General features: G+C 48.7%; 1 protein-coding gene across 8 annotated transcripts in view; it reads left to right on the forward strand.

The window, feature by feature from the left end:
• Nucleotides 1-25,185, forward strand: part of Prosap (SH3 and multiple ankyrin repeat domains prosap) — a 266,877-nt gene that overhangs the window by 71,617 nt on the left and 170,075 nt on the right. For 7 of the 8 annotated variants that reach the window (XR_012998868.1, XM_076368719.1, XM_076368725.1 and 4 more), the window contains one exon: nt 23,374-23,435. The exons of the other annotated variant lie outside the window; for it this stretch is intronic. The gene's annotated coding sequence lies outside the window, so the exon portion shown is untranslated. The remainder of the gene's footprint in view (nt 1-23,373; nt 23,436-25,185) is intronic. 8 annotated transcript variants of the gene reach the window in all.

Raw genomic sequence — 25,185 nt, forward strand, 5'->3', positions numbered from 1 at the left:
AATCCCGTGCCCGACGCGCTCGTTTCTGGGAACGGATTCGCTAGGGAACGCCGCCATTAACGCGTCGAGCGGCGGTCGGGTTTTCTGCGCTTCGCGTGGCTCGCGTTTAGTTTATTCTTAACCCTTCGAGGACGGCTGTCGGCGTGTGACGACGTCAAAGTTTCGTGTCTAGAATGTAGAGTTGCGAACGAATAATTGAATTGAACAACGAGTCAGACTCGTGCTGAAGATTTTCAACGTGATTCAACAAATATATATTACTCAGTTCATTCGACTTCAAAGTAAACATTCCTATGTATTCAACTATTATACTTAAAAGGAAATAGGCATAACATATGCTTAGAGTTTTTCTCTTTTCCCTATAAATTATTAGTGACAAAGTAGCCGTATCGATCAGAGTTGAGAAAGAGATCGTAGGCCAAGGGGTTAAGGGTTCAATGTATTAAAAGTGCCAGCCTTTCCTCCTAATTATATATTTTTGTTATTACCTACTTCCTCATACAAAAATAGAAAAGCATAATCCAGTTTCCAAACTGAAACAGCCCTATCATCATACAGGTATCATTCCTATCTTTAGCAACTGTCTAATCACAACTCGGTACCGATCGCCGTACATACCTAAATCCCGATTTTATCCCTTAACCCGTAATACTCTTATGAAACGCTCTTATCTAGCAAATCAAAGCACACAGTTTCAGTTTTGCAGCTGAAGATTCAAGGTTTCTAAGAGAGCAACTGGCCCGACCTCGATCGGCCGCGGATCCCTATGGCGATCGGCGAACGACCGGCCGATGAGGCTGCCGCGAAGAATAGAAATCGACTCTTCCAGATCGCGCGCACCTACCTAGTCACCCACTCACCCACCTACCGTTCCTGGCAGCCTGTCCCGCCTCCTCTCTCCTCCGGCGAAGGCTGAACCCGCCTGTTGCGAGCGGCCCCGTCGCATTATGTAAAAGTTCCGCTCGTGTGTACGAGCCGCCCCGCCGCCGCTGTAACACCGAGCATAACCGACATTGTAATACTTGTCCACGCTTGTTCTCCTCTTTTATCGCTGTCGTACCGCCAGCGCCGTTCTCCGTCGTCCTCGCCCGCGATCCATGGCCCCGCAATCTCGCCGCTGTCGCGCTGAGTCAACGACGGGAACGCGATCCATTACCTCGTTAACCGTTGCACGCTGTTCTTCGGGTAATCGCCGCGTTAACCAGTTAACCGAGGAATTCGGTTCTCAAAATCCCTTGTACGGCGTGTAACGAACTCGGCTAATGGCGAGTTTACAGCAACGAGCGCGGTATAGACGCAGTTATGTGTACGGTAAAATAAAACCATAAGAATCGAGGAGTAAAACGTTCATTGCTGGGGCAGTTTGTATTATTTTGGCTTTCACGTTGACTTGTATACTTCTCGAACACAGTTAACTGGTCAACGACGGTTTTAAATTTGATATTGGGAATTCTATCGATCGATCGTCTAGCGAAGAATGGAATTTGTTGGGATTCCTTTTGTTGGTCGTTCGATTGCGGCGTTCCCAGGGAGAATCATAATTCGGTTCACTCGAGACGGAGCCGATCGAAGAGAGCAAAGACGATCCATCAATCGGAAGGATGGACGTTCGAAGTGGCGAGCTTAGGAAATATTTGAACGGCGAAATTGCTTTCGACTGACGCGGCGCGAGCGTCCGACGTAACGGACGGGGAACACGGGGAAATCCGATGGGTCTCGGAGATGGCGGTTCGATTGAATTCGGCACCTCCGGGAGTTGACCGGTCAGCGGGTCCGCTTTGCGATCGAAAGGCCTGATTCGCCGTGGGAACGAGAGCCCGCCGACAGAGACAAAGGGAGAAAAAGAGCGAGAGAGGAGGGAAGGGACTTTCTATGGACTCTCTCCGACGAACGGGACGCGCGAATAATCCCGCGATCGCGTCTCCCCTTTCGTTCCGGCCGCGTATCGTTTCGCAACGTTTTGTAACCGCGACCCGAGGGTATTTCCTGTCTGCCGCGCGGCGAAACCGCCGGCTAATGAGATTCCTTTCGAGAGATCTCGATGTCTCCGGAGATAATCGCGGGACGCGCGCGCGTCAAGCGAGGCGATCCGGGCTCGCCTCGGTCGGACGACACGCCCGTCATCGATTGCTCAATAACACGAACCCGAATCTGTCGCGCGTTGATTTCTCTTCCGCCCCAGTTAAAGACACCAATCACTGGTCCATTGTGTGTATGCTTGACGGTTCGTTATCTCCGATATTACCTGATGCGGCCAATTGACCCTCTGCCGATTCTTTCGTTTCGAATCGTTGGAAACACGCGAGCGCTCCTTTGAGAGAATACTGAAGAAATTGATTTGGTAACGAGCAAATTACGCGATAAGTCTATTGGGACGTCAATAGAGCTATTGTCGCAAACTACCGAGCAGCCAGATGGATTCATCTCTTCATGGAAACGAGGAGGGTACATTTAATGAGATTCTGATTAACGTGCACGCAATTTGTGTTTCGAATGAGAGTATCAAGGAATCGAGGAAAGGCAGTTCGATTACTAGATGCTGGTGTTTAATATTGATCCCGTCCGCGGGGAAGTCTGATCGGGAAGCTTTCCGCGTGGACATCGATACCCGATGGATATCTCGCACAAGCGAGTAATTTCCGGAGCTCGGATATTGCGGTTGAAATTAATGTCGGCTCCCGGAACGAGCGGAATTCGATATCGAACCACTGCCGGGAGATTCGAGTTCGCGCTTTGGCAAGATTTTCCGAGACGCTTTCGTACGAGCAAAGTCGGCCGCGGGCTCCGTCAACGTGCTCCGAATTTTCGGGGCGTCTGCCGGTGAAGTTAGCCAGGAGACAAGCGCTGCCTCTCGCAACTACCGCTTCTACGTCTGACAACTGATTTGCTAATTCTACTTCCCTGGCAGGCTTAACTCGTGTCACGCGTCTTGTTTCCTTGAACTTCGAACTTCTTGTGGTTTCTAATCGCTCGTCCAACTTCTCTAATGATTCTCTACTCATTCCTCGCTGCTCGTTCATTCTAGGAACCCTTGCTTCTCGGATCGCGAAGAATTCAGGCGATTTCAGGACGATCGTGACTACTGTTAACACTAGAACTACCGAGCATTTAACACGATTAATATGCAATTCTTATAAAAATTGTAACAATAGATTATCTTCAGTTTCTTTAGGCATTCATTATAGTACTGAAATGAAACTATTTTGAAAATCATTTCGAATATTCAGTGCTTCGAAGATATCAATAATTGCTAACCAAAAAAATCGAAACCAGTCATTTTGACTGGTAGTTCTAGTGTTAATTATCTGTCCTGTTATTTAGTTTTTATCTAATTCCGAGGACGCGTCTAGTAAAACTAGCTTTTTCCTAGCGAAAAATCGAAAACTCGGCCGCGGTTAGAGGGTCGACTCGTTAAATAACGACGTCTCGTCGAAAGCTCGCGTCCTAAACCGGGCAGTCGAGCGGTCGCCGGCCGCACCGGGCCGACAACGTACGAGGGCGTAATACAGAATGATCTGCGGCGATGGGACAGCCCGATAGAACTGGCTCGCCGCCGGTACTCGGGCCCGCTCGGTGTTATTCTTTAAATACGAGCGCCGGGCCGCGACGTTAACGACGACCTCGGCGTACACGGAGGCGGGGGCCGCTGGAAAAATCGGCCGGAACGCGATAACGCGGCGGAACATCGAGTCGCGAGAGACAATTTGAAATTTCCTCGCGACTACGTTCGTTCCCAAAAGCGGTTTCGAAAGTGCTCGCGATTATCTGAACCCGATAGGGACCGTCTCTACCTTGCGCCGTCGTTTCCGCGTTCCCTTTCTTCCTCTTTTCCGTCGTTGGCGAGCGCTCTTCTTATTTACCCTGCAATCGCTAAGACGCGGATACGGTCTCTATTAACGCGATCGTTGCCGCGGGATCTGGGGAAAACGGTTTCACTAAGTTAACCCTTAGCAGTCCTGTGTCGAGTCAGATGTTTTAACAATTTTTTCTTGAATAAATACATAGAGCGTCGTGTTAAGCTGTAATCGAATGAACTAACGTCGACGTGAACCTCAAACCAAGAAACTAAGAACACTTCGAACCGCAAAGGGTTAAAGGGCCACTCGGAAGTTTCACGCTAGAAATATTCAACATCTCCAATGAACTATACACATTTTTTGAAACTAGTTGATGAATTAAGGAACAAGGCTATTTTATCTCGTATTTCGCGTACTGACACATTTTAGAAAGTTCGGTAATTACTAGGTATCAGAGTTCGCAAGTTTACCGTGTCCAAGTAAACGATGATCGAGAGTCCCTCTGGCGCAGAGGATTAAAACATAAACCGACGGCCGGAGTTCGTTAGATTCCTCGTCCGGTAGACGTCGGCGTTTTTGCGGGAGAAGACTCTGCGACACGCGGAGCGTGAAAATTCGATCGCTTTGATTTCTCGGAAGCCGTGTGGCTTTGCGGTTGTGGATTTATGATGATTGGACGGGGGATTTTCTACAAAGACACACTTTTCGAGTGACGAATGTCGAGTAATTCCTGTCCCTCGGAGACGTGCCCCTCCGACGGGAGCGAAGCCGCAATCCCGAATAAATACGAAACTGCTCGCTCTCCAACAGCTGAAAACGACGATTCGATATGCGCCGCGAGACTCGAGTCGGCCGATTGCTCGTGTTTTCCTCCCGACGAACGAGCTATCCATAACTTTTGACCGGCGGTGTAGCTTACAGCCTCGTGCGCGAAGTATAATCAAAGGGAGGAGGCTGGCACAATAAGGAAACAACAATCGAGAGGTGAGTAAGACGTATAGGAGTTGTCGCTGAGTAATGGAGGCGAAAGTCGCCGGCGAAAAAGCGGGAATGATTCATGGCGGCGATCATTCTAGTCAAATGTCTCTCACCGGGGCCTGTCCTTGTTAGCTCGAACGGGAACCACTCAGAACTTAGACTCTGCCCCGTGGGACATCGCGACCGAAACTGGCGCGATACCTCCGTGAAACTCGCGTCGTCCGTTTCCAGCGGGCCGAGCGTCGGTTTTGTCGTTAACAAGAGTCGCCCGGCCAGACGTGAAACCGCAGGCTTTCTGCAAAAAGGACAGGAAATTTCGTTACGCGTCACGGGAACTCGATACCGACGGGAGAATTGATATCGTTAGAAATTAGGTTCCGCGTTGGAGGGACAAAAATCGCGTACCGTTCTCGATTAGAAGAATACGATCGTGTTGCTCGGTCTTCTCCTCGGTCGGGATGTCCCGCTGATCCACAGGAAACGGAGTCGGCTCGCGAATGGAACGGCCGGATCGCGTGCGATTCCCGCCGATGGAAAAAGAGCAGGGCCGTTTCCTCGTTGCGATCTCGTCCTTACGCAACGGCGACGCTCTCCCTCTTTCTCCGGGCCATTGTCTCGCCCGGGAAATTAGGGGAACCGCGTTCCCATCGTCCTTTCCGGGCACGTACTTTCCCCGCGGATTTTTCGACGCGTGCGACGGATTTCCTCGCTGCCGGAATTGGCGAGCAGTGCGCGGTTAACGCTTTCGCCGCCGCTGCCGCCGCGTTACTTCTGTTTTGTCGGCGCAACCGTGTCGCTTTCTTCGGGTTTAACGAGAGCAATAAATCGAGAAGATGCGGTTGCATTTTCTTACGGCCGCTTCGTTCCCGGGTAACCGACTTCCGAAGCTTAACGCGTTCAACGTCGCGCGACTTCGCGCGGAGAAATAGAGGCGACGAGAAATAAATGAATCGAATTATTTCATTGAATTGCATCGCCATCCTCGCGCGTTTATCTCGCGGAACGTCGCTGCTTTAGGCTGCATTATTTATAATGCGGGACAGCTTTCAAATGATTGTCGTTTAATCGAGCGACTCGAACCGCACACGCGTTCGGTAGCGGTAGAAACGCGCAGACGCGTTAACGGATGCTTCTATCGTGCTGCACGTGTATTTATAACGTTATTAAATACAAATAGAAAGGAGAATATTAATTCTTGAAATTGAGGAAATGAAATAATATAGAATTCTAGTAATAAATGTTCACATACGACTGTCGGAAGTGAATCACGCGAGAAACCTTATCGTGGTCTATGAAATCTACCAAAAATACCCAACGCTTTCCGATGAAATATAGTTAACATTTATTGAAACTGGCTTGAGCGTACGTAAATTTAAGAGGCTGTTTTATTTTTATATTTCACGTATTAATGCATCACGCGGAACTTACCATTAAATATTATACTCCACAATCTTTCTCTGCCAAATCGAGCGGCGACTGAGAGGAGCCTATGGAGTGCAACGGGTTAAACATCGTGCGCCACGATTTCGGAGACGCTCCGTAGAACGCGACTCCTCAAAAACACGCGGACGACGGAAGAATCCGACGTTCAAGGAAGTTTAACGATCAGCGGGACTGAAGTCTGCCGGAAAATTCGGTCCCGCACGACCGTGGCCGGCCATCCTGCTCAGGGATCGCAGAGCGTGCCGGTAATTAACGCGACGAGGATGCGTGAAGGCGTCGCTCGTTCACCTTTGATGTCCGCGACGAGAAATTTCCGTCTTCCCGGCGCGTTGGGTACCAGATGGAGATTAATTAAAATTACGAGGAGCAATTAGCGGCCGTTACGCGTCGGCGTTATTCGGTGAAAGTGCTGAGAACCACGAGCGACCCTCTCTCTCTCTCTCTCGCTCACTCTCGTTCCCTTCACCTTCACCTCCCGCCGGCTCCCGCTCCTCGCGCCGCCACCGACAGTCCATTAATCTCTCCGCTTATTTTCTTTCCTTCGCGAAGCTTATCCGACGGGAATCTGTCTTCCGATGCGTCTAATAATCCACGCGTGTCGCGGCAGAAACCATAGCGACGAATATCGTGTGACGACGAGACGGTCTGCAGGAATCTTACGGTCCACGATGGAAGTCGTTGCGGTATCATTGGAAAATAAGTTGAAGCTTGTTTATCGATGGGTTGCAATGGCAAATTACGTGTGTCGAGATTTCTATGTCCGCCGTCTGGTTATTGGGGATGCTTTGATGAACTTGGAGTAGTCGAAGAAGTCGAAGGACTTTGGAAATTTAAAAGACTGAAAGAACTAGAAGAAATCAATTTATAAGGAGAGTCAGATATGAAAATCAGTTTTTGAATGAAACCCTGTGTACGTAACAGTATCACGATTAACCCTTTGCACTCGAAAGTTTCTCACTTGAAATGTTCTATACTTCCTAATTTGATGTAGACGAGATTCTTTAAAATGAATTTAACAAGAAGTTATGTATAAATTAGGTAACAAAAGTATTTTTGTCTAATATCTCACGTACTGATGTATACGTGTTAATACAAAGGTTAATGGTGAATCCCATAATTTATAATTTTGCTGGATCAAATCATCTGGCCACTGGGAGTCGCCTCTCTGGAAGTTAATTGATTATTTAGTTTATGTATCTATTTTATCTATATACACGCACCCACGTGTTATTAATTTCCGATGAATTTGTGAGCACATTTTCGTACAGTTTCGAGTCTTATCAATCCGGGACGAACGGCGTACCGCGGGACGCGTGCGCAAGAGCAGATCGAATGCACCGATAAAGTCAAGTTCAGCAAAGCGGTTTGTAATTTGCTACATAATCGTAGCTCCGAGCGACGCGTTCCATGTTTAACGAATGTTTCAATCGACTCTCTTTCTCCGGAGCTCGCCGGATCGTCCCGCAAAAAGAAGATCGCATCGGAATCGTACCGGTCCCGGTCTCGATCCCGGCGTTGCGCAACCAGGAAGTTGTCTTTGCCCGTGGACCTGGAAGTGTCCACAGCCGGCGAGTATATTTAGGCCGGGATTATCGAATCCGGCTTGCACGGCGCCCGTGTCTACCGATATCGATACAGACGACGTTTTTACACGCTTCGATGCCGGGTATTCCGCAGGATGTATCGGAAGCTACCCACGTTCCAGCTACCCGGCATCAACTATCGATAAGAATCTTCGCGGAAAGATACCGAGCCGCAGTAGAAGTCACACTCAATCGATACCAGTTTGATATTTTATCGAATTATCAATGATCGTTTCATATTCCTCCGTACTAATACGAACGGAACAAGTTCTGTTCAGGATAATCTTACACCTTACGCATTTAATAAATAAAACTTAGCCTAGCGTATGAAATAGTTTCGAACAGGAATCGGCAATTCCCGAGATACACGCGTCCGACGCAGTCCGTTTTCTAATTGGTCGACTGATTAGAGGATGAGAAACGACTGCACCGATTCGACGTTATTCCTATGGTCGCATCAATTTCAGAGGACCGAGGCAGAAATCACGCGACGAACGAGCTGGAACTTTCCAGGATCGATCGGATTCCTCGGTGGACAATTGCACCGGAGGATTTCGACGTCGGGGACGCGTAATCGGTGCGGTAATCGCGCAACGCCGATTCCACGGGAGATCACCGGAACCGGCGCGCGACGATATTTTAATCAGGCTCCTTTCACTCGGCCGCGACAAATTATCGCGCTCGTAAATTACGCCGGCAAACGGTTCTACTCCTCGGACCGGCAGTCGCGAGATTTATATTCGCAAATTACACGGGAATAACAGGCCGATACGCGCGAATAGTCCTGACGCGTGTTAACCGCGGAATGAATACGAACGCGACGAGCGAGCGCTCGCGCGCATAGCAGCGGATAAAAAGAAGTCTCCGGCCGATTCCCGGGCAAAGGGGGATATTTGCAGTCGTTCAGGATCGACGGAATTCGCAAATTGCTGGAATCGAGCGGCCGGTATCGCGGGCATGAAGACATTTTCGCTGGGTTGAAATTTACCATCGATTAACCCGTCTTTCGCCTTAATTTTGTGGGTAATAGGGTTCCGGTGTTTAACGGCTCGCGTCGCAGTAATTTCCCCCGGTAATTAGGATATTCGTGGGAACCTCTTCATTAAAAGAGCATTAAAAGACGCGGGGAGAGCGAGCTAGCGCGAGCGCGAGCGGTCCCCGGAGCGCGTTGCGTTGGCAGAAACCGGTCCCGAACCGGCCAACAGATATCTCGCTATTCCTTTCGGATTAAAGGGAAATAACGCGCCTGCGTTTCTATTTATAGCCAGTTTCAGCGTTGCTCGCGCGTACGCGCGGCTTCGCTCTCCCACAACCGCGCTCGTTGCCACGAGATTCGGCGGTAACGCTGCTCGTCCCTCTCGCGGTTCGAGAAACACGCGGTTTTCCTTCTCGGTTCTGTAATTTTAACGCACTGAATGCCGTGGAGGTCACCCCGGTAACCATCAATTAAAATGCATCGCTGCAATTCATTCAACTAAATGGTGGTTACTAGTTAAGTTTTCTGCGCGATGAATGATGTAACGCCCGGCGATAATGCTCGGTAAAATAAACCTGCAGACAGCGATAACGTGGTTCAAACTGAACAGTCTAATATCGTGTCTCTCGCGTTATGCGCACTCTGCTCGGTGGTATTACCAGTGCCTCGTGCGAGCAACACTCTCTGAGAATGCAGATCTATCTATTTCAATGCCTCGGAAACCAATACGGATAAATGCGGAAAACAGAAATTGAAATTAATGCTTTCTAATCCTTCGCAGACAAAAATTCCTTAAACTATATAATACCTTCTAGATTCAAATTACACATCGAACACCTAACTATTATAGAACAAGGAAACTATGCACCGATTTCTTGTTCAACTAATTAAAACATTCATCTACAGAGGTTTAATGTATTAATTTACTAATTCTCTCAAAAATACATATAAAGTCGTTTTTCAAAACGTGTACTCCGCAACAATAGAACATTTACTCCATGAAAATATGAAAAAATCAACTAAACCGCACTGGCCTGCGAGCGACTCATTCCGCGATACTTTTCTCGTCGCCGAGTTGACACAAAAACCCCAGATGAACGTCTGCTCCGACATCCGATTTCACGGGAGCCGATAGTTGCGGGTTTCAAGATGAGGTTGCGCGACGAACCGACACACGGGGTTCCCCCCACACACACACACACACTCTCACACACACATACACGAGCATCCGCGTCAAGCGACTGTAGACCAGGCTGGCCTCATCGGAACGACGTGAACCGCTGGATCGTTTGCCGACTGTATCGGATCGGTCCGCGGGATCGTTAAACCGGTAGAAATTTGTCCGGTAATCGAGTCGAATCAATCGGCCCGCCGTTATCTTCGATCTAAGCTCACTCGGTTGCAAGGAGCACCGTCGCGCCGACCCCGACACGGATACCTGCCGGCGCGGCCGTATCGATTTTGCATCGCGCGACGCGAAAGCTCCGACCGCGGCGGATCGGCACGTTCCGCTTGCGAGACGCGCGATCCGTGGCATTAACCCTTCCGTTACCGACCATTTGCGTTTGTTCAAACCCCGGTATTACACTATTTTCACGTAGACCAAGTCGAGGAGGGACGGTGCGGTTTTTTTTAAAGAACTTGTCACGTCGCGACAACTGTACATATTTTGAAACAGGTCGACAAAATCTTTAGGTCGCGCGGCTAAAAGGAAAGCGGAGATTCCGTAAACTTGGAAATACCCGAACCTCTTATTGTGATCTTTAACACAAGTGATTCAATCGTTACCAGTAACCTGAAATATTCGAATGTTGTTAGGTTATTGAAGCGCAATAGAAATTTATGAAGGTAATACGAATATAACGTGCGCGTGAAGAGAACTATCACGTTTATGTCTAGCGGAAGTATTTGTGAAAGAAGTTATCAAACACGTGTGAGAAGGATAGATGGAGAACAATTGAGAATATAGACATCTAGTGATTCGAATGGGGATCGAGCTACTTGAATCTATCTTTCGAGCCACGAGTCGACGGTAAAGCGTCGAAGAGTTGCAACAGTTTCTACCGAACGTGGAATACGAAATTGTGCCTCGGACAGATCTCTAACAGCCAGCCGACTGGTCTAATTTCTGTTACGAGTGAAAACGAGAAATCCGAAATCGGTCGAGCTCGAAGATCGCAACGCTGACACAGATCCCAGCTGTGAGGCCTCGAGCGCGAAGGGAAAAAGGAATTAAAGACGAGAAAACGAAGGAACTCCGCAGCGCGGATCGTGCACGAAAACAGGTCGGTGCTCGACGGCACGCGTTCGTTGCGCAATCGTGGCATAATACCTCGATCCTCGAGGATCGAGGTCGATATTGATGCGCGCCGCGAGCGAGCGAGCGAGCGAGCGCAGAAACGACGAATTTCCCTTTCGCGCGTGGAACTGTGTCGCCGGTGAATCGAATCCGGGCTAAGTTCGTGCCGGCGCTCGCCGCTTGCGGCGAAAGCAATCGACGGGGGTCAAGTGGAAATCAATCTCGCGTTCGGATTCAGAACTGCGGCCGACTGCTCCGGTGCCGATTTCCAAAGGAGAACGACAAACATTACTTCGGCGCGCTCGACGACGGATCGCGCGGAGTATATTCTTGCTCCAGTTGAACCCCTCGCGTTAGCATTTCGCCGGGCAAAATCCGGTCCGTAATCGCAGCGGCCGATATCCATCGAACTGGGTCTGGTAATCTTGTTTATTCACCTAACTTTACGTTCGCGTACGCGCACGATACAATTTTCGAACTGTGAAATGAGTTCTGGAGAACTGGTAACCCGATAGAACTTTTGTCTGCGATCGTTGGCGATTTCGAAAGGGTTCTTGGATATTTACATAAGTACTGTAAAGTGTTTTCTCATATTGGACTGTTCTGTCTTGGTTGTATATATCGTCAGTCTATCAATATGAGCTATAAATAAATTCTCCGAGCACTGAGCATTTCTGTTCGAATATATTGTGTGTAAAAAAAGAAACGTGAGTTAACTTTAACTTCAACGCTAAATTTACAGACATTTATTCTACTTTAGAGTTTCAGGAATAGTTAGATTGTTGCGAGATAATGTTTAAGAAATTCAATATCCGTCAACTTAATGTAAGTCTAGTGTTAAGTAAACATGTCAGTCGTGATAGTTATGTTGTACGTGAAACCGTGAGTCTGGCCGGTGACATTCGTGTTCGGCCCGAAACAGCGATCACGAGCGAGACTCGTCGAAGCGGTGCAAAGGGGTTAAACGGAACGGTTTCCGCTCGAATCTCGTTTTTTCACCTCTGTTTTCTTGCGGCCGATTTTTGTTCTTTCTCTCGTTCCTGCCGGCCGAGGGATTCTTGAAAGCAGAGGCGAGCAAATTATTGGTTACCCTAACTTGTTAAACGGTTGATTTCTCGATAATAAGCAGACGCGAGGGTACAAGAAACGGCGAGCAAAAAGGATTCGACGCGATTTATACCTCGGTAAACGTGTTTTCGGGGTAATTTGGAGTAATGTCTTGCGGTATCGAGCGCGGCGAGGATTAAACACGCGTCTCTACGGTCCGCGGTAATGGCTGGACGTTGGGACGCTTGCTTTTACGCGTCGAGCGTGATTATAATCTCATCATTTACTGTTTAATTGCACCGTGCGTGCGTCCGACGCCAAGGTGTAAACAGGAAGCGGGTGATTCTCCTTGAAAAAATGAATCGGATCCGCGGAATAAAGGTTTTTGCTCGATAATAACACAATCTCGCGAATACCATTCCACGTAGCGTGGACTTTTTCACCGTTAACGAAAGAAATGTTTGCGAACGAGATGAATCTCTACCAGTTAGCAGTGATTGACGAGTGTGCTCATACGTACAACGTGATTACCACTTTCTATTTAAACTATTGTAACGCACACCAAAATATATTACAAAATTTCGAGACGTCTAGAATCTTTGGAAACCGACGCGAAATAAAACGAGCAGATGAAACAGTATAAACGATCGTCGCGAGACAACCGTGTACAGTGTGAATTTAAGCGAGCGCGCTTAAACGCCAACCGCTTAAGGAAGTATTAACTTTACAATAACTCACGGTCGCAGTAATATTTGCTGCACGGCAACGTATATTTCTCGAGTCCCCCGTATCGTTCCAGCAACATCTCTCTCGCATACCTCTCATTCTTCCCTTACGCGTTCGAAGCCATTCCCCGCGATAAATCAATAATAATAACAGCGCTCTTATCAAGAGGACGATCGTTCGCGAGAGACATTCTCCGCTCGGACTCCGAATCGGGAAGTCGAGATGCTATCTCGAAAGAATTCGAACCGTCGCCTCGCGTCGCGCCGCGACGCGACGAGCAGCCGTCGGGTTAACGGAGATCCACGGACAGACCGTTCCCGGAATACACAAAGAAATTAATTAAGAGATCCGGTGAACACGGTCGGCCGTTCGGTTCGGCCGGACGTGACTGGGACTCGCCCGCTCGCTCGCTCGCGGCTCCGCTCCGCTGGATTGACGCGTGCCACTGACACCGACAGTGGCGCGGCTTGCAAAATGTCAAGTGCACGCGCGAACAGACGTTCGTCTTCCCCCTTCGCATCGATCCGTTCGTTTCTTCGGGTTCCTAGAACGCGCTTGTTCCGCGAGAGACAATGGCACCGTCTCCTCTCGCTGTGTGCAGCGGCGCAGCGGTTCTCAACCGCTTCGACGGCGTCTTTTCGCGGACTCGTTAGTTGGAGAATTTTAGAAGACATTCCGGGCAAATAGATCGTTTAAGGATAGATATAATTTTATATACAAGAAGAACAATTTGAAGGTCATTAGTTTTTGCTTAGTGTTTCTTTGGGGGCCGGCGAAAATTGATGACGGAACAGCGGTTGGGAAACGCTGCAACATCGCGCGCACTCCCTTGCGCCGGGGAAACGGTTCAAGGCTCGGCCCCGCGCTCGATCGGCCATAGAATTCGAGACCGCCGTTATTCGCGTAGACGGAGAATATGCGTCTTTATCTCCGCGGCGAGGTGGCGGATTAATACCATCTGTTGATAGCCGATTGAAACGGGCTCTGTGCACCGTAAATAGACTGCGGATGTTTAATCGTGCGCCCGCGTTTTTGCAGACGCGTCTATTCAACCTGGAAATTGATCGATTCAATCCCCTTTTCTTTCGTAAACGGTCAATTCGAGACGAATCCGTGTTAAATAAGACGGCGAGAGTGCAGGGCGAAGCCTCGAACGAAGGGGATCGTTCCCGCGATCCGCGCCGGGAACGACCGGTCGAAGTTTCGGGGAGAAGTAGGTATCGATGCATTGTTGATTTAATTGGAATTAGTAAGAATTCGAGGTTTTTCCTCGACGGGATTCTTAACTTCGGTTGTTAAAGGATCTTTAATGGTTCTCGGCGGAGAACTTGCAGTAAACTTGAAAGGTTCCCGCTGAACGCGAGCTTGAACGGTTGGAAAAAAGTCATTTATATTATATTTCGCCGCAGGAATTGGCATTCCATCTGTGGCTGTACTCTCGCTGGCATTCCACGCGAGTTCCGAATAGTAATAGAACGTTAAAGCCGCGGAAGATCGAACCTCGAAAATCCATTAGGCGTCTGGTCTATTCTCGCGCGGCCGGCTCGCCGCCAAGGTTAGGTTAGCTTCCATCTTCCGGACAGGTGAATGCGTGTCCGTTGGAAATCAGAGAAGAGCAAACTGTCGCGTCGGACGACAGGTAATCAACCGTGTCTCGTACACGGTTGCCATTCAACGGGCAACAATGGTTCGGTCACGGGAACCTATGAACGTCTGAAATCCATAAAGTGCGGTGATACTTTATGATGTAGTAAAAGATCGTCGGTTACAGGCGACAGCGCTGCGGGTTGCGTTTCTCGCGCTATTCGCCCGGTCTTGTAAATCCGTGCGCCGACACTGCTCGCCGAGGCTGGACGCGTTCTGAGGTGTTGCTCGCGCACGCGGCGAATATTGGCGAACACGGGAACCGTGTCTCCGATTAACCCTTTGCCTCCTGACGTCGCGAACCGAGTGCTGGCAGTCGACATCGGATTTAATATATATTGTTGCGATGAATCAACGACCTGCAGATAGTTTGAGCGATACGATCGTTAAGGGAAGTTATAAATGAGTCGCTCGGAAGCCGATGCGGTTATGTCCAAGAAACAAAATCAGAGAAAATTAATGCTTTGGCTTCTGAAATGATTGTACAACGTATTCAGAAACTACAATAAGAAAGTCTTTCTGACAAAGGAAACGAGTAAATTCTCTAGTAACTGAAAAGAATATTCCATGAAAATCTACAAAAATCAGAAAATATTCAAATAGTTCTAAATACTAAGTTATAAATAGCATACGTTAATAACCTGTAAAATACGAATAATGTTTCACGGTTACACGTTTCGTATATCTATCTAGGCGTTGCAATAAACGCCACGTTTACGATAAACGTGGGATCGATATAATTCATTCTCCTGTTGGTAAATTATTAGACATATTATTATTAGATATAAAGCAACTCTCGCGGGAATAGTTGCGAAGGAAACAATAAGACGAGGGGTTAATCGCAGGATCCATCGGCCGCAAGGAAGTCGGCCGATGTTTTCCGTGAACCACGTGGCGATTGTTCCTTGGCCTTCCTCGAAGAATGTCCGACGGTGTCTCCGTCTTCCAGCACGGTAATTGCAGCCTTGACATTTTTGCATCGTCATACACACTTGCTCCCCGCGACGATCATTCCTGCGGCGCCGCAAGCACAGCCATCGATTCACGATATCTGGACTGCGAATCTACGCGAGAATATCGATCTCCGTGTGGCAATCCAGAGATATCGTAATCCAAGTTGAGTTTATACGCTTCGTTACTCCTTGTTCTCCGATATCCAACAACAATTTCAGACCATCTACCGCCGCAACGAGCAGAACACAATGAAAAACGTAAACCATCCTTCCAAAATCATCCTAAATTTCGCGAACACTGGTTTACATCGTGTTCCCTAAACGAAAACTGTAAAATCACGGCGCGGAGATGATTCAACTAGTCGAAACACTCACAATATCCAACTTCCCGCAGCTAAACAGAGTTGCAACCGGCGAGCAGCCCGAGGTATCGTTGAAAGTAACGCCGGAATGGAAGGCAAACATTAAAACTAGCCGTTTCTCCTTGTAAAACGCATTTCCAGCGGAAGCGGTCGCGGAACGAGTCGCGAAGCAACAGGTTAAGCGCGCGAGATTTCGCGAAATCGCTGTGAAGCGCGGCGCGCCGGCCGATTAAACGTCTTCATCGGGCCGCGTCGCGATACGCCGGTCTAAAACGGTGCTCCGCGGGACGGGTTATTTGCGCGGGGTCAATTGAAAGATTTCTTTCGCGCCGGGGATTTTCGATAAAGACGTCGTTAACCCGTACGAGCGCCGCGATAAACTCTCCCCAGATTAATACCTCTGTCAACCGTATGGTAATTTACAATTAAAGTTATTACACGTTGCGAGCGGAACGCCGATTACGGCGTCCGCCGGCCGCGCGGCGGAGGGCCATTGTTATTCACCGCGGCGGGTATCGCGGACCGCAATAATAACGACAGCGATAATAACAATTTGCCCGTGCTCGCGCCGGAGTAACGGGGACCGACGCGCGGAGCGTGTTGCGCCCGGCTCCGCGACGTGTTTGCAACGCGCGTGCCTCGACGACCTCTTCGCCGCGGATCCTTCCGGTAACACCGATGAATACGTAGTGTGCTTCGCGCTCGACGAGCGAAGTTGAAGTGCCCCGGAGAAAAATGAACGCCGCGCGCGCGGAAGACGGCTCGGCTCTCTCTCGCCGGTTTTCAAACGTTCCCCTTCGTTCGCCGTCGCTTCGATCCCGCGGCAGGCGCAACAGTCTCGAAAGCAAGAGCGCGTTGCTAACATCTCCACGGTTCGCTGTGTACGATGCTCTTCTCTCGTCGACGTCGACGAGCCTCGCCGCTGCCTGCCTCGCGTCCGCTTTATCTGTCTTGGCTCTCGCGGTCGCTTTCAGAATTTTAGTCCGCGACTTTCCTCGAGTTTCGTAATTGAGCATTTTAAACGCTCCGTTGGTACTTCACTTTGTCGCTTTTAATATCGTTTCTCGATGATCGCCTTTAACCGGAGACGAAACTTTTGGCTTTGTACTTATGTACCTGTCCTTTCTCTTAGCAATTGTTTCATTTAATAGTAACACTACCGAGCAGCCTTATTTTTCACTTTATAAAAATTAGAACTCCTCGCAAGAGTTAGAAATTGTAAACCGCATAATCAATTCAAGTCTCGGTAGATGTACCCTTGCATCCACAGGGGAATTCCGGAAAGTCAATTCAACTGCTCGGCAGTTTCGCTGTTAACTCGTCTGGTAATCCTAGAGTTAAATTCGCGGCGCACGAATTTCACGACGACAGGCAGGAGTGGGACTAACGGTTCGTTCGAAGTTCGCGGAATCTATACTGAAAGCGCGCGAAGTATAATAAAATTAGCAAGTTTCCGCGTGTACCCATTTCAAGAGGCTATCAAGTGTGCGCACATTTCCCCGCGAGAAGGCTGAGCGTAAGGAACGATCGAGACTCGCTCGCGCTCGGCCCTTTAGCTCGTGCCACGCAGCGCCGCGGCGGCTTCCCGTTAAGGCGATCTCTCCGTTTTAGAGACTGCTCGTTCGTCGAAAGTTCTGGGTGTGCTCGGTTCGTCGCCGCGATAATTCACGGACGCATCAGCGAGGGAGGACAAAGGGAGGAGCGGACGGACGGACGGACGCGAAACGCGTTCGAAATTCTTTCGGCGGTTCTCACAGGCATTCCTGCGCCTGTAATCCAATCCAATTTAGCGGGAACGCGATATGAAAACTCGAGGCGGCCGGTATGCGCTCGCCGTAATCCTTATCTGCTTATCGGGCGACGGTGCAACGCGACTGGTCTTTCGTTTCTACGTCTTTATCTCGCGCCGGCTTTAGAACTCGTCGCGCGGTCACGCGCGCCTCGTAACGTTTACTATTCCGATAACGAGTGCATTACTCCGCGAGCATCGCCGCTGACTCTCCGATCCGCTCGCGATCCATTTTCCTATCCCTCCGTCGACCCGAGGATTCCCGAATACTGCGAGAACGAAGAAAAACGGTGGAAATCCTCGAGGATCTTGATAACTCGAAGCGTCGCAGTCGTCGCGTTTCGTGACGCGTCGGTAATACGGTTGATGAAAATCGTCGCGTTAATTGTAATTGTTCTTAATCGTGGGTTATTCTTTCCGCTTGTTACTAAGGATGGTTGCGTTAACGGCGGTTACACGATAAAAGAAAACGGACAATCTATTATCCACTTGTTAACGCGTTTCTGCAGTTTGCAATCGTTTACCAACTTGAATTACATACCAGATTGAAAGAACATTACACTGCGCGTCACCTGCATTAAATTCGACACCGGATGCCTCGCGCTCATGCTTCGTCCTGTTCCTCGGACAAAGAATTTCCAGGAAGCAGTTCGGATCGCGGTAAGCGAAGCTTCTGCGCTGTCCCGTGGGATTAGGGAACTGGGGAACAAAGTGCGTAAGACGTTTCCGCGAAGTCTGTTCCGCTACCACTGAGTTTCGAACGTACAATCAATTCGCGCAGGAAAACTTCATCCGTTGGGACCACGACAGAATTTTGCGTTAGCGGGTATTCCTAGGAAACCGTATTAACCCTTTGCACTCGGAAGTTTCTGCACAGGAAATATTCAACATTTTCCGACTTGATACAGTCGACATGATTTGAAACTAATTTAACGATAATTCACAGATAAATTCGTCCGCAAAGGGTTAAAATCATGAAAACACTGAATTGAACAGGATTCGATCAATCTAAAATAATCAGATTTATATAATATACAACTAACGGAAGATGTAATTACCAAATTAGAATCTAGTCTCTCGCCCCTAATCGCGATCGGTTTTACGGTACCAGCTCTGCCATTCACCCGAGTTAAACGATTGCTCAGGGCTCCCGTTAAATTCGCCCCTGTTCGTGTTCATCTTCGGCGTTCGCGCCAATTCGCAGCCAGTTAGTTTCGAAACGGTGAATCGGTTCGGGCGAAACGCGAACGCGAGGACCGCGCGATTTCCTGCACGATTCACGCTCGTTCCAAGAAAAAAATACGCCGGTGTGGTCCGGTGCCGTCACGCCACGCTCCGTGAGCATTGAAAGCGAGCGCGTGCGTGGGTTCCCCTGTCAGGGGAGGAAGGAACACGCGGAATTACCGGCACCTCTCTCGGTTTTCAGCTGATAATTAATAGTCGCGGGAACCGGGTCGGTGGTTCCTTTTCCGTGCCCGTGTTTCGCCGATTTCGCCGCAATTCTGTTGCGAATTGCCTCGGAGCGAGCCTTTTGCGGCACCGACCTTTCTTTTCTTCTTTTTCTTTCCTCCCCTACTCCCTTTGCCGGTTTCCCTCGCTTCCTTCTGCCTCGATCTCTGTAGCTCCGAACTATTACCGTTTTCATCTCATTATCGCGTGATCTAGCTTCTTTTCTCTGTTTTATTTTATTCGTCGTCGTGGTAGACCTCGCAATGGACTTACACTATGTTTACTCGATACCGAATCTCGAGTTCTATGAACTAAATTAGGGAATTGGATCGATGGAAATTTGCTTTTTATTTGCATCGATAATACACGTATCGACTCGAGAGACGATTCTTAGTTACCGTTTAATTGGATTATGTATCGTGTGATATATAAACTATGATACGTTATGTATTGTGCTAACCATATTATATTAACCCTTTGCACTCGAGAAGTGACTCTCAGTCACCACTTGGTTTAATATAGTAAAACTGGAGATTGGATAGCAGGTAATTGGGGTACATGTCAGTGCGATCGCATCAATCAAAATCGGCGTAAACATTTACAAAATAATATTTCTAAGATCCAATATGCATTAATTTGACGCGTTCCGTAAATCTAATGTTAACGAACTGTCGTAACGAAACTTCATAAGTCCCTTGGCTGCTGTTACTCCACACCTTATCTTCTCGCGTTCTTTCGATGAAAAGTGTTCGGACGGCATCGAATTCCCCGAGAAGTCTTTGTCACGTGGGGCTCGTACATTGATTTCGAATAAGAGTGAAGGGTAGCGGAAGGAGGAGGAACGCGGCCGGCAAATCCAGTCGGGATAGAATGTAGCACGCGTGCGTTATTCATGGCGAGGGGGATCTCCGCGGATCGGCGGAACTTCGCTCCTCCTTTCCCCTCCGCCGCGATGTTTCCGTGAAAATGGAATTCTTTATCGCCTCGGAGGTTACCTTCGCTCGTCGATCGCTCCCGTTTCGAGCGTCTGATTCCCTTCCGTGGCGAATCTCGTCTGGGAGCTCGTGCATGAACGAAAGGGATCATCTCTCGCCGGGAATATCGTTTATTCGCGTTTCCCTATCAAGCTGGAGGGAACACGATAAATACTCGGAGCTCCGAATCATTGATAAAAGCGATGTGGACCGTATTCCGAATGACATCGATGGAGTTATCGATATATAGCAGATAGTTCGCCGAAAATTCGCACCTAATCAAGGAAACTCTCGCAGCTACTCCATTAGTTTCGAAGAATTCTTCAAAATTTATTCGTCGTTAGGCACGCTGTACTTAAGGAAAAACGTCACACATATTTTTGGTGGATTCCTCGGCGCAACGCGAAACTTTCGTTTAAAGTTTCACGGTCCTGCGAAGATCTAAGACTCTCTTCTTTATCGAGAGAAGATACTTCCGACGCGAAGTAAAGTTCCTTTGGTTAAAATGTTGCGCGAAGTTCCTTGCGCTCCTTGGAATTTAGTCATTTTAAGCGTCCTGTGTTTCTTTCGGGCGAGAATTACAAGCACTAGAGATTAAGTGGGTGAGCAAACTTCTTTGGTCGAATGTACATAGTTGGAAACTTCGCGCTTCCGCGATCCATTATGCTTTCGAACAATATCGCGCTGGTAATCGAGCTCTTTGACTAATCAAGCTATGTACCGCGTAGTCTATACCGGGTATCTCAAAATCCTTCAAAATTTCTTCAAAATCGAAGCAGACTATGAAAACGATTATATGCGACAGGAATATGTGACTGGAGAATATACAGAAAAACGAAGAAAGTAAATCCTTGAATATCATTTATCCCATTAAAATTGACAAAAAACAAAATATCAAAGATTGGACCAAACCACATTGGCTTCCGAGCGACTGAATCCGCTCCGACGGAGATTCCGCCGGTGTTCGCGCGATTGCGCGTCGCCAGCGGCCTTCATAACGCCGAGGAGGAGATAACCTATCCGATAGGGCCTCGGCTCGGCATTCCCCGGCGAAAATGTCCCCATGGAAACGCCGGAGCGGAAGGAAAATCTGGCGAGCCGTAAGTGCTCTTAACGCGAGTCGCAGGCGATTCCTTTCCGCGACTTTACGGCTGGGACTCGGCCGGATCTTCGTCCCGGATATAAACTGTCCGATAGAAATCCTCTCGCGACGGAATTCCGAAACGCGCGGACACGCGGCGGGGTGCGCCGTCGCTTGATCGCGACGAAAACCATTCCTCGGACGGCCTGGCCGCTAAGAGCCCGAGATAAATGAAATTCTATCCGGGAAAACGATTCCCGTAACGGACGCGGAAGATCGTTGCGTTAACGACGAGGAAAGTGGCGTGGAATGGCCGTCCTCGGTTAGGGATCAGCCAGAAAAATGCTCCAACGATCGAATCCGAGTGCTCGGAGCGTCGAACGTCTAATTATCGCGCGGTAAAGACGTATCGATTGCGATTATGAAACGAACGGTCTCCGAGGCTCGAGGCGCGTTCGCTCGAACACGTCGGATTCGCTGGAGAGCCCCTCCCGCTTTTCAATGAAGTTCCGAGGAAAGTTTCGCCGTATTAAATTAAACTTCGACGAACTATGCGTGGCTCGTTTCGTCGGCCAGGCTCGGCCGTCTATATTAAGCAACTTTTTTATGTTCTTCATCAAGTTTACGGTATCTCGATACGTTACGCGATACGCTGTAAAGTCGGAGCGGAATGTTTCGGCACAGTGACTTTTTAATTGAACAAAGATCTCGTGAAGTTCGATGCCGCTCGGGAAATACGAAAGACGGAACACCGAAACAGGTTGGAAAACGACGACGATCGGCCGAATCGCACGAGGAGGGGCGATTGGAAAACGCTCCACGAGTTTGCTAACACGTTTTCGCAAACTCGAGGGGGGGAGCATGATTTTCAAGTCGAGAGTAAACTTGGTCGGCGCGCAGCCCGCGAACGCCCCCGGAGCGTGCAACTTTATATTTGACAAGGTCCACGGTTGAACTTTGCACTTCGGCCGGGGCCAGGTGTACGCTAACCGTCGGCAGACCGCGATCGACCGGTCGACCGGCCATTCTCGAGGAGTTAGCGGTCGTTTGCGCGCGGCCAACTTGTCCGCCGCGTGACCCGTAATCAGCTTACCGCCGATCCGTAAACGGATTACCGCCGGAAAACACGCTGGCCCGGATCATACGCGCGTCGCTTGCGCGAGCCGCGCGATAAATGCCCGCGGATCCACCGGTTTCCTCTGATAACGCCGTTTTTCGTGCAGCGCGACGCGCTTAGACTCCTCGTTGCTCCGTAACGCGTGCACCTCCCGGCAATTCTTAACACGCCGCTGACCGAGCGCGAGCGTACTCGTGTTTTCACGGTTCGAGTAATTCTCGAGTTGAGTTGTGTATGCACTTACATTGATTTATGCCTGAAAGCGACGCTTTGTAAGAGTGTTCTACACCGTATTTAACTCCTTGCACTCCGTTGTCGCCGCTGCGGCGACATCGTCAGATAACTTGGTAACTCCTTGTTTGATCAAACTGAACTTTCAAATGTATACGCGCTCTTTTTAAGAGAGCAGCTCGTTCAATCTTCCACGGACGCGCGTGCCATTGTAAATACTGGAGTATTAGCTCATAGTAAAAACGACTCGGAGTTTCTGGAAGGTCGTACTAAAAACTGCTCGAAGTGCAAAGGGTTAATAGTTCGAACCATTGCAACGTATCTGTGAATAAAATGATGTAGATATATCAAACATTAAACAGTATCTGAAGTTCCCCATGAATCTCTAAACATGTTCATACTCAAAACACTTGCACAAGTCGAATCGTTATTAGCAACGAAGACTCCCGCGTTTTCAATAAATCACACACTCTAAAGTCGCTTTCATCCGTTTATCTCGAACGCGTCTTATCATCGATCAATTCACGCGTAATTAATGCGGATAAATGGCAAGCAGCAAGGGGCAATAGCCTCGAAAACCTCCGTGCCGGTGACGCGTCCATCGCGCTCGGGGCCGATCGAATTTCTCACGCGTCCGAATGAACGGTGCCCGCAATGAACGATAATAACCGCGGAAAAAGGTGTAACACGTAGAAAAAGGAAGCGCAGCCGCGGTCGTTCGTCCCGGCATTCCGTTGCGGATAGATCGAGAAAGGCGCTCGGCCGAGCGAGCGAGCGACCGGTAGACCGGAGGCGATCGTCGCCCCGATCGAGCGCGTTTTTGCTAACGGGGATCGATTCAGTCGCGTTCCCCAGGAAGTTTCATTGTCAGCGGGCGCGGTAACGGTGAATTAGCGGTTAAAACAGTCACTTGTTTCGTTGCAGATGCTGCGCTCGCCGTACCGTCTTCGTCTGTATCTGGCCGGCGAGATCGCGCTCCGATTATGGTGAGTAAATTCTCCTCTCCTTTCTCTCCGCTATCAATTATTTACGACGCAGCGGCGAGCCGTTGTTCCCCGAGGTTTGATTTATGGCCGGCCCGCTCCTCCGTTCGCCTTTCTCCGAATCTCATGGCCTGGCCGAAAATCACCGTCGAATTTTCGCTCGCACGGTGCGGCCGAGCGGCCGTTTCTTAGACAGAACTTCGAAAGTACCAGCGATACAAATAAACGTTTGAAATTGTGAGATACAGAGAAACATATGGTGGTTATGTTTTCTTTATACCGTTGGGCTATCGTGAAGTTTTTTCCGTGATAACGGATATTTTCCGACTCGATTCCAACGTTGTGTGCATAGAGAAGCGGAATTTATTTGCAGAAGTTTCACGAGTTGCATGGAGTGCATTGGCAACCTTCGACTTTCGTTGTGAACAGTCGAGTTTCGGAGTTTTACAGGCGGCTGCAGTGAGTCAATGGTCCTCGCCTCCAGTTGGTTGATATGTTTGAGCTAATTCTACATCTCTTGAATGTTCACATATTATTAATACTCCAAATGTGGTTAAGATATGCAAAATTTTAGCTACTAATTCGACAGTGTCCTAAATGCTCATAGAGCTGTATAGATTAGAAAAATTGAAAAAACTAAGAAATATCTGTGCCGTGGAAGATTAGATCGCTCTACTGGCCAAATGTAAGTTCCCGAGAAATGTAACCTAGAAATATAACGTTCCACGCTGAATTTCTGGTATCCTACGGCATTCTACGAAAAGATAACAGCGACGCTCCATGAAAACGTCAGGTATGACGTTTATATTTGAACCTGCTCCTGCGTGCACGTTTATTCGGGCAGCCATCAGAAGTTTGGTAAATCCGAAGCTCGCAGGAGTCGAAAGGTAGCCTGGCCAGCCCGAGCGGAAAGCTCCGCGAATCTTTCTCATCCCGAGACAATAGCTGCCGCTCTGAACGAAAGCGCTAAAAGCCTGGCGTTGCCTGGCGACCCGGAACCGCGCTAAAACGAATCATCTCGCAACGCTGTTTCCTGTTAACCTTTCCATTCTTTATCGCCCGGCTTCTCGCCACTTTCCACCCTTTTCCTTCCGTTCCCCTGTCTCTTTCTCTCTTCGTTCCTCGCGCCGAACGTCGATGCTGACGAATGGTCTCTGATCAAGAAAGCGGCAGCCGATTCGAACATTTCTTCCTAGGGAGAAATGCTTTTCGATGGAGTTTCAGTTTCATCTTCGACCTCTGAGCTCGGACAGTCTTCAAATACCTTTTGACACTTTCACTGCTAAGTAGACACTCGTCGAAAGATTGCTCTAGTATCTTCTTATATCTCATGTATCCAAAATTCTGTTCGTTCAGTGCGTTACCAAGGAAGTTACTGTCCCAGTTTGTATAAAAACTCGCGTCGTTATTGTTTAACACTAGAACTACCGAGCATTTAATACGATTAATATGCAATTCCTATAAAAATTGTAATAGATTATTTTCAAAATCTTTTCGAATATTAACTGCTCCGAAGATATCAATAATTGCTAAACAAAAGAATCGACCAGTCATTTTGACTGGTACGGTAGTTCTAGTGTTAATCACTGTAGCCAACGTGTGGTCGAAGACAGCGGCTACAGGTCACGTAGGTTTTGCAAATCAAATTCATCCCTTTGCGAATCAAATTCATCCTTTTGCATGTCAAACTCTCCCTTCCAATATTTCGGCCAGAAAATTCGGAAATTTGAGCACTACCGAAAGCTTCGGTTAC

Source organism: Nomia melanderi, chromosome 6 (genome assembly GCF_051020985.1).
Source record: "Nomia melanderi isolate GNS246 chromosome 6, iyNomMela1, whole genome shotgun sequence".
Classification (NCBI taxonomy): Eukaryota; Metazoa; Arthropoda; class Insecta; order Hymenoptera; family Halictidae; genus Nomia; species Nomia melanderi.